Below are 11,100 nucleotides of genomic sequence, written 5' to 3'. Positions count from 1 at the left end.
ATTATTACCACACTGTAAGTGATACAAGTTTACTCTTTGAAATTTTTGGAATGCTTACCTTGACTTTGATAGTAATTTGATAGTAGTTAATTATTTTTGATATCACAGTTAAAAAAATCATTCAACATACCAGATGCCCCATAAATCTGAAGTTTTATGTTTCTTTAATGTTTGAAATTATTAGTCATGTTTTTCAAATATTTCACCCTTTTCATTTACTATTTCCCTCCTAAAATTCATTATATATGTTTTTGGCAATCTACATTTATCTTCCAATATTCCCAATTTTTTTTCATTTTCTTATATTCATTAGTGATAATTTTGTAATTGCATTATGACCTCTTATGCACAGTTTTTATGTATGTGGGTGTGTGTGCGTGCCATAAATGTTTTCAATAATCTTATGTGCAGAGTTTTATCCCTATTGATTAGATCAACTCTACTAAATGCCTTCCTCCCCCCAAGTAGTCTATATAGGAATTTAAATTTGTGGAAGTTGCATTTGTTTCCTACTGCTGCCATAATAAATCATCACAAGTTTAGTGGCTTAAAACAACACAAATTTATTACTTTACAATTCTGTAGGTTGGAAATTCAAAACATATCACTGGGCTAAAATCAGGATTTCAGAAGGGTAGCACTCTTTTCTGGAAGCTTTAGAGGTGACTCCTTTTTCTTGATTTTTCCAGCTTCCAGAGGCTGCCCACATTCCTTGACCGTGTGCCTCCTTCAGTCTTCAAGGCTGGCAATGGCTGATGTCAGCCCATTTGGGTTGCTGTAACAGAGTGTCATAGACTAGGTGGCTTATATGCAAGGGAAATTCATTATTTACCACTCTGCAGATTGGGAAGTCCAAGGTCAAGGTGCAGGTGGATTCAGTCTGTGGTGAGAAGCTTCCTGGTTCCCAGATGGTTGCTGTGTCATCACATGACAGAAGGGACGAGGGAGCACTTTGGGGTATCGTTCAGAAGGACCTTAATTACATTCCATTCCATAATTAAGATCCATCTTCAGGACCTAATCGCCTCTCAAAGGTCCCGCCTCCAAATACCATCACATTGGGGATTAGATTTCAACTTATGAATTTGGAGGGAGACTCAAGGTCCCTAGCAGCTAGGCAAGGGTTTCTCTATCTTTTTTTTTTTTTCTTAAAGATTTTATTTATTTATGTGACAGACAGCCAGCGAGAGAGAGAACACAGCAGGGGAGTGGGAGGGGAAGAAGCAGGCTCATAGCAGAGGAGCCTGACGTGGGGCTCGATCCCATAACGCCGGGATCACGCCCTGAGCCGAAGGCAGACGCTCAACGACTGCGCTACCCAGGCGCCCCTCTTTTTTTTTTTTTTTAATTTTATTTATTTGAGAGAGCACAAGAACAAAAAGCACAAGGAGTGGGGAGGGACAGAGGGAAAGAGAGAGAAGCAGACTCCCCACTGAGCAGGAAGCCAGATGTGTGGCTTGATCCTGAGATAGGGACCTGAGGCAAAGGCAGACGCTTAACCAGCTGACCCACCCAGGTGCACCAAGGGTTTCTCACATCTTACCTTTTTTTTTTTTTGGAATTTATTTATTTATTTGACAGTGAGAGACAGAGAGAGAGCACACAAAAGTACGGGGAGCAGCAGGCAGCAGGAGAAACAGGCTCCTCGCTGAGCAGGGAGCCTGTTGCTATGTGGGGTTTGATCCTAGGACCCCCGGGACAAGACCCGAGATGAAGGCAGACGCTTAAGGACTGAGCCACCCAGGCATCCGTCACATCTTACCTTTAAACTCTAGCTTTTCTGCTACCTCTCATTTCCACCTTTAAGGACCATTTTGATTACCTTGAACCTATCTAGAAAATCTAGAATAAGGTCTCAGATTTAAGGTCTGATTATTAGCCTTAATTTTATCTGCCATCTAAATTCACCTTTATTCTGTAAGGTAACCTATCCATGGCTTCCTGGGACCAGGATGTGAATATCTTTGGGGGATGGAGGCCATTATTCTGCCTACTACCAAGGTTGTTTTTGTTATTTCTTATAAATACTAAGAAATTTTTGAAATTTAAGAAATATTTCTTTGTTTATGCTCTCCTTCCTATGTGGTGTTTGTAGTGCTGGGGTTTTTTTTCTTGTTTTGGTATGTACATGTGTGCGTGTGTGTGTGTGTGTGCGCGTGCGTGTGCGCGTGTGTGTGCGTGCGCACGGCTTCATGACATATTAAAATCATGGCTTTACTACTTAAGAATTCCAGAACTTTGGACATTTACTTAACCTCCCCATTATATAAACACCCAAGTAGTATTGAAGTAAAGACTTAATTTCTTAATTTGAGTTTTAAAAAAATTTTTCAGTCCTAGAATTTCCATTTGAATCTTCTAAAATATTTCAGTTTCTTTCTGAGTATTTCAATCTTGTCTCTCATTTTCTCAAGTATATTTATTTAATCATAGTTATCATAAAACTTGTCTGAAAACTGTGCTATTGAAATTCCTATGTTTCTTCTTGTTTTATTATTGTTTTTGTTTTATGTCACATCTGTTTCTTTCTGTGCTTTTTTATGCTAATGCCAAACATTTTGTGTAAAAATAATGTAGAAATAATTTGAAGCCTGGGATAATGCTATATAATGCTATTTCAGTCTAGAGGACTCATATTTTCTTCTGGCAGGTGACCATGCACACTAAAATTCTCAAGTCATGAGGTTAAGAAAAGTGGTGTGGAAGAGAAATCATGACAGTGATGAAAGGAATAAATTAAAATACTTTGGAAATAAGGACATGTCTTTTGAAAACTTTTATAACAAAAGGACATGCTGATGAATTGGATGAGGTACAAAAATTTGAATAACTGAGGACAATGCCTAGTTTTAAATTTGACCGACTGTACAAGAACAGTTACATTTACAAAGATGGAAATATCAAGGCAGTTATCAAGAATTCCTTCTTTGCCATGTGAGCTTTGCCGTGCCTTTAGACATATAAGCAGGGATGCTTAGTAGACCATTTGATATCTCATGGTGGAGATCAGTAGAGAAGTAAGGGATGGAGAAATACCGCAGAGTTTCCAATATATATATAGTTTTTAAAGCAATTACTGAATAAAATATCTTTAAAAAGAATATAGTTATAGAAGATGGGCACCTGGGTGGCACAGTGGTTAAGCGTCTGCTTTCAGCTCAGGGCATGATCCCAGCGTTGTGGGATTGAGCCCCACATCAGGCTCCTCCGCTAGGAGCCTGCTTCTTCCTCTCCCACTCCCCCTGCTTGTGTTCCCTCTCTCGCTGGCTGTCTCTATCTCCGTCAAACAAATAAATAAAATCTTAAAAAAAAAAAGAATATAGTTATAGAATAGAAAAGCAGTAGTAAGACATGGGGTACTCATGACAATTTTTAGTAGTCAGGCTGGAGAGGAGGATATTTTAATTTAATAATTTTAATTTAATTTATTTTAATTTTTTATATTTTAATTTAATATTTAATATTTTAATTTAATAATTTAATTTTTAGCAAATATTTAAAAAAGATCACGTGAGGTGGGAGAAAACAAAAATATGTAAGGGTAGTTTCAACAAAAACGTACATGAGGACGAGCATTTTTAAATAAGAGAATGGTCAGTTTCACATGCAGCTGGAAGTTGTCATATGAGGGCAGAGTTTGGTTGGCTTGGGTGACTAGAGATCATTAGCTTGACTAGAGTTGTTTCAGCTTTGGCAAGGTACGGGGAGAACGCTAGTCTAGAGAAATGAGGTGAGGTGAGGAAAGACAGATTATACACCTTGTTCTCTCATGGTCTTTTTCATCTATTTTTAGAGAATTCCAATAGATCCATAATTCTTGGGGAATGATACTGTTCATTCACTTGTTCTCAGGCCTTGTCACCAGAAACATGTACACATTCCTAGATCCAAGTTCTAGGATTTCAACTCTCACCATAGAAATATCCACTTTTGGTTCCCTTTGTTGTAGAATCCTGGGCTCAGTGTCTGATACGGACACTTTCTGCTATTCCCTTCCACTTTATTTGCTGCTCAAGTTCTCTTGGCAGGAATGTCTCGATCTGTCAACACAGTTGGTTAGTTGCCATAAAGTTAGAATACTGTCCCTCTGTGTCAACGTGCCAAAATGCACCTGGTTATCTGATTATCTTCCTTCTCCTCCCTAATAACTGGGTTCCAGCAACTGCCTAAGGTAGCACTCTGGCCACCAAGATTCTCGAAACTCTCCCCATTCACTTCCCTCTGTGCCCATCAAAAGCTTTTCTTTTTGAGATCTGCCCCCCGCCCCGCCTAGTTTTCTTCTAGGCCTATCTTTTTGGAAAAATGCAGCTGGAGAGTGAAAAGTTAACACATGTTCAGGTGAAACTTGAAGGAGTTGATGAAGTGCACCCACCACTCTAATTCCTAGCATGTGATGGAGGTCCTCACCATGCAGAGCTGCGGCTGGTTTCAGAACACAGAGTTAAAATCTTAACTAGTGTCTTAACTAGTGCTGGCTGCATAACGTGAGAAACCCAGAACAAAGTGAAGGCATTTGGCCCTTTGCTAAAAATACAGGGAAGAACATAGCTTTTATTTTTCTTCCACAGTCTCTCTTTTAACCAATGAAGGTATGTTCCATTTTCTCTTTTATCTTGCTCTCTTTTGGGCATGGGAGAATCCAATGGGTAAGTGCAAACATGCACAGGAACACAGGGTCACTCTCCTGTGAATTGGAGCACCGGTCACAGGTATGGATAGGATCAGGGCCAGGAGCATGCCAAGGGCAAAAGCAGCAGTAATCTCTGAGCAAGGGTAGGGCAGCAAGTAGCCAAGCAATCATCCTGGGAGTATGCGGAGGGTACAGCAGGTGAGAATGTATAAGTTGGACCCAGCACCTGTCCCATTTTCATATAAGATTTCAATTACAGAACATAAATGCAAAGATAAAATTGTTTAAAAATTCAAGATGGCATGAAACCCTAAGTACGACAGAGATTAACCCCCAAGTGTAGGGCTCCCTTTTGAAGGCAGAGTCCTGAGTACTGCAGTGGTCACACACCCATGAAGAGCTTAACGGCATTAACTAAGCCTCTACAGGTCTAATTTTTGAGATATATGGTTTCATTACCAGGAAAGAAAGAAAGCAAAAGGACTGTGTAGGGGCCATACCTGCACCAATCAAGTTTTTATTTTTCATAGAATAAATAGATTGACGTGAAATACCTAGGACATACTATCAACATCTGCTTAAAGTGATTGATTTACAGGGCTTACAAGGTTCCATTACAAAATTTTATGTTAATTTTGCCTTTTGGATGTAACTCAAATATTAATCCCAATGTAATCAATATAAAACGAATTGAAAGAGTACACGATTACATTTGAGATTAACTCTGTGTGAGGAGTAGGTTGGTGCAGTAAAACAGAGGGAGCAACTGAAAAATAAATGGGATACAAACTTCTGAGGTTAAATTATCTGACGGATTTCGCTTATCTAAGCAAATTGATAAAGCTACGAGTAGAACAGCAGTGACCTAACTTGAGAGCCCGGCTCTTGAACACCAGATTCTTCTGTTCCCCAAAGTGATGATCTGGCTGCTGAGAGAACGAGCTGTATCGATCATCGCGTGCTCTAACAGCAAGGAGCTCAAAGGTTAATGGAAACCTGCAAAGTGACCAAGGAATCTGACTTTTTCCTGCCTTCATTTCCTTACAAGTCATGGCTTTCTATTCATGACTTGGGACCAGATTAGAAGCTAGAATCCTCAGAGACTTTGTGTTTTTTACAAAACTGGCTCTAAGGGATTTTCTTTTGAAAGCTCCACCCAGGCAAAGCACAGCACCCTCATAAAGACTGAGCCTGTTGGGACAAAACAGACACAGGATTCCATCCTGGTGCTCAGCCTGGTGAGTCTTCCCCGCCTCCCAGCTCACAGAGCATCCTTACTTCACAGGGATTGATCTGAAGGGAAAGAGAGGGGCGGGAAGAAAAGACATGGGCTAAGTATGCGGGAAAGAAGACTAAGGTTGAAACTTAGTAAGTAGGATCATGGTCGGAAAGGCCCATATAATTTCAGTAAAAGGATATGGATTTTAGCCTGAATCCATTCAATGTGCATTTTAGAAAAATCAGTCTGCTCGATATCTAAAGAATGAGGGACAACTGGTATCATTAGAACATGGTTCAAAGTGTTTTAAAAGAATTGTCTATTCTAAAATTAAGGGTTTGGGGTACCTGGATGGCTCAGTCAGTGAAGTGTCCAACTCTTGATCAGCTCAAGTCTTGATCTCAGGGTCCTGAGTTCAGGCCCCGTGCTGGGCGTGGAACGTACTTAAAAAAAAAAAAATAGACAATAAATAAATAAATAAATAAATAAATAAATAAATAAATAAATAAAGATTTACTTTTTAAAGGTTTATTTGCACTTATTATTTCTATTTTCTAGATTAAGGAACTGAGGTATAGCGATGTGACAGTTCTGCAAGCTCACACAGCTAATATGTAATACTTTATTACAGAGTGAATAAGTTGTGAAGCTGGGTTTCAGCACAATTAGTCTGACTGCAGAGCTCACGCTCTTAAGTACTAGAAAGCACTTTGCCTTAATCAGCCCAAGAAATGATGACTGGAATTCTCCCAATGAGGATGGAGACCACTGTACTGATTTTCACGATATGTTTAGAAATAGAATCAAGAGTATATTTTCAATAGGTAGGGAAGGGAAACGGATCATGCTCCTATTTCTGATAGGTTACATGATAACGACATTTTCTGAGATCAGACAATAGCGAAAGTAAGATTAAGTTAAAGCTGGAGTTTGGTAGAGGCAGGGTTGAGGATTCAATTTTAAAAATATTTTATTTGTAATGTTTTGGCAAAAGAAAAGTTAAAGTAATTGCCAGAAGGAATTTGTTTTTGAGAATCTGAATGTAATACAATTTGGAAGGTTGGGGACTTTTATTTAGGATTCTTCATTATAAAGATAGTTATTAAAGGGGCGCCTGGGTGGCTCAATTGGTTAAGCGTCTGCCTTTGGCTCAAGTCATGATCCCAGGGTCCTGGGATCAAGTCCCACATGGGGTTCCCTGCTCAGCGGGGCTCTGCTTCTCCCTCTCCCTCTGCCTACTGCTCCCCTTGCTTGTACTCTCTCACTTTCTGTCAAATAAATAAAATCTTAAAAAAAAAGATAGCTCTTAAAGCAATGGATGTGAATGAGATTGTCATAGAGCTTAAATTGGATGAGAAATAACAGTAGCTAAGGCTAATGGTTAAGGTTCACCAATAGTTAATGAATGGTCAGAAGAAAAAATGTCTTTAAAGGAAAATGAGAAGATGAAACCAGAGAGAGGGGAAAAAAATCAGAAATGCTCAATATCATAGCTTTTCTCTTTCTGAAGCTTACAATAATGCTGTCACAGTGCACATTTTATAGTTACAGATGTCAGGATGTGAGGCCATGTCGACATGTATAGGGAAGCATTCGATCCTGCTATTGAGAAGTGGTATGTACGTGTGAATCAGAATGTGTTACAATTTTAAGATTTTCTACTCGGTATTAATCTTAAGAACAGACTGCCTGATCGGATTAAACTGTTGGTGTAGTTTCTTTCACTATTGGTAGGATGGTTTCATGAATTTATTTATAAAAATTTGTTTCTCTTACATGTGCATATTTATAAACACTGCATCAGACTATATATAACATTTTTTATCATGCACGATCGCACAGACCTCAATTTTAAAATGTCTCAGAACAGTTTCTGACACGTAAGAAACATTCTGTAATATTTATTTAACAAATTAGTAATATATACATTAACATGAAACTATTAGCAAAAAGATTAAAGAACAACTGACCCAGGAATTCTTTATAAGCATTAATTATTTACTCTTAATCATTAATCTTTATTAATATCCATCATTTATTAAGTATTATCATTTTCATCATTTTAATATTGATTTACTTGATACAATAGACTCTGGACATTTGGTAAGTGGTCTGCATTTTAAATTAGATACAGAGATGTAAGCGTGAGTGACACTTGTAATAATGCTGTAATGCAGGTTAGTTTTAGATCTTGTAGGAACACGGAAAGGATCCAGGCACTAGCGCCCTGTGTATGGATCTGAATTATGTCTTGAAGGATGCTTTTGAAAAATTTTTGATGGAACTTTCCATTACTGTTTACACACTTTTGTCCATGGGAAGCTCAGACATAATGCTGATATTTTTAGCAATTCAAACACAAGGGAGTCAAGGAGAAAATAACCGGGTAGTCCTATGGTAACATCAAATGGATACAATATCTCTGGGAAGGAGTAAAAGTTCAAGATGGCTTAAGCACAAGATTGTAGATATCCTTGGTTGGGAAGATAAGAACCAAGATGGCTAGTAACCTTTCCTTTAACACCTCCATCTCACTGTAACTTTGCCCCATTTAAACTTTCTTAATTCCTGAAGTCCTTGTCCACAGGCATAAGACTATCCTTACTATTCGTTCCCACCTTTATATATTCATGTTGCCCTTGGGGTTTTACTAAGTCTGTTCTTTAATAGTCATTTAAGAAAAACTATTTAGTGTCCACAGAAGCATAAAGAGAAATCGCTGAGAAATCAGATCTTGTTCCTTTCTCCATATTTCCTATTTCCACTCCAGGTTTTTATGTTCTGTGTCTGTATTTGTCTTCCACTTGGTTTATTCATACCACTTTCTGGCTTCTTATCTAATATTATCTAATACTGCATCATTGCAGAATATAATTGTATGACCAGGGAGACATAATTTCCCTTATTTTATTTGCAATCACAGAATATAGTACCATTCTGTCTCCCTTAGAAAAGCCAGAGACAGCTTATTTTTACCCTGTGCAATCCGATCTACAGCTAGCGCTAAAGTAAATGTCCCAGTAACCGAGAAACGGATGCATTGTGTATCCTGGAAAAAGGAAGAGTTCATTGGTTTCTCTTGCTGATTTCCACGGGAAAACTTGCCTCCGTGACTGAATCCTATTTTACTCATCTTATCCATTGTCATGCCTTTTAAAAACATTCACAATTTCACTGTAATAATATAACTTTATGGAAATAGCCTCTGATCCTGTTGAAACTGCCAGAGTGTCTCTTGCTCCTGGCGTTGCTTCTCCTCACGTTCACCATCCATATTCAACTGCTTGTTCTATCCCTTATTTAACACTCTTCTTGGTATTTTCTCCTCTATATCAACGTCTAGATTAAATACCCTGATTTTCGTGTTCAAAATTAGGTCACCATTAGTATTGCTGGCATAGAATCTAAGAGTGTGCATGGGGAGAGAGAGCGCAGGAGCAGGGGAGAGGGGCAAAGAGAGAGGGTGAAGCGGACTCCCATGGAGCAGGGAGCCCTGTGCAGGGGGGCTCAATTCCAGGACCCCAGGATCATGACCTGAGCTGAAGGCAGACGCTTCACCAACTAAGCCACCCAGGCACCCAGAAGAGGGACTTTTTACTACAAAATAATTACACATATTAATGAGTAAATATTTTGGAAATACTCACCTATCAAATGCTATAAACAAGCTACCTTAAGACATATAATAAGGGCTTAGGGAACTTTGAAAATGATTGAATTATCATACACCTAATTATCCAATATTCCTAATTGTTTTCTCTCGCTAGTATTTTTATTGACATTTTGACCTGTGTTTTCAACTCCTAAAGTCACAATTGCCTTAGCTAAAAACAGGAAATACTAAAAAATTTTATTCAGGTGGATGTTGTGAGGTTTTTTCGATGTTGTTGTTTTTTGGGTTTTGTTTTTTTTTTTTAGTTTTCATTGTTTTTAATTTTATTCCCATATTCTTTTTTTTATTATTATGTTATGTTAGTCACCACACAGTACATCATTTGTTTTTGATGTAGTGTTCCATGATTCATTGTTTGCCTATTACACCCATTCTCCCTCTCTGTTTCCCCACCATTCATTTTTCCTTTCCTTCTCCTAATGTCCTTATGTTCCACAAATAAGTGAAACCATATGATAATTGTCTTCCTCTGCTTGACCCATTTCAGTTAGCATAATCTCCTCCAGTCCCGTCCATGTTGCTGTAAATGTTGGGAAATCAACCTTTCTGATGGCTGAGTAATATTCCATTGGAAGGAGCCGAGATGCCCTTCCACAGATGAATGGATGAAAAGGATGTTGTGAGTTTTAAAAAAAGATTTGTAATTTGTACCTATGTATTTGTATTTGTACATGTGTGGAGTACAGTGTGTGTGTGTGTGTGTGTGTGTGTGGTCGTAGTACCTATTTATATAACATAGGTAAAACAAATCTTTTCCTCTATTTCTGTTTGCTACTTTCCTCCCTAACTTAATTTCCCAGACCTTCCATTGAAAGCATTTTAAACTTCTGGTAAGCTACTTAAACTCTTGGATCATTAGATAAGTTATATGTAAAATAAGCGAAATTAATGTTCTTCTTGAAGAGCTTTTTAATTTAAATATTGGACATGATTTTTGCACAGAGTCTGACAACAAACCTTGTAAAAAATAGGCAGCACCTCAGGGCACCTGGGTGACTCAGCTGGTTAAGCACCTGTCTTCAGCTCAGTTCATGATCCCAGGGTCCTGGGATCCAGTCCCACATCGGGCTCCTTACTCAACCGGGAGCCTGCTTCTCTTTCTCCATCTGCCTGCTGCTCCTTCCTGCTTGTGCTCTCTCTCTCTCTGTCTGTCAAATAAATAAATAAACTCTTAAAAAATGAAAATAAAAAAATAGCACCTCAATAATTGGTATTTGATGTTGCTGTTTTCATTATTATTCCCAATCACATTTTGCAATAATTATTACTAAATACTAAGAGATGGACCAATTTAACAATTTAAAGTAATTTTTAATATGTATTTTTCATTCTGTGTGCTAACCCCTGAGTGTTGTCAATCAACTGGAATTAATTTCCATCGCTGTATTTAGAAACTAGCAGAATCCTAAGTTGGTCAGAACTGAAGGGGGTTCTGTTGGTGATGATTGTAATAACAAGAAAAAATGGCTAATTAAGTGTCCTCTAATATCTTTAAGTCTCTAGCAGTACAGAGACTCTCTGGTGACCTGTAGATTGGGTCAGCATACATTTTGGAAGACTTATGCATTACCAGATAGA

This window comes from Ailuropoda melanoleuca, chromosome 8 (assembly GCF_002007445.2).
Source record: "Ailuropoda melanoleuca isolate Jingjing chromosome 8, ASM200744v2, whole genome shotgun sequence".
NCBI lineage: Eukaryota > Metazoa > Chordata > Mammalia > Carnivora > Ursidae > Ailuropoda > Ailuropoda melanoleuca.
This window is presented reverse-complemented; position numbering follows the sequence as displayed.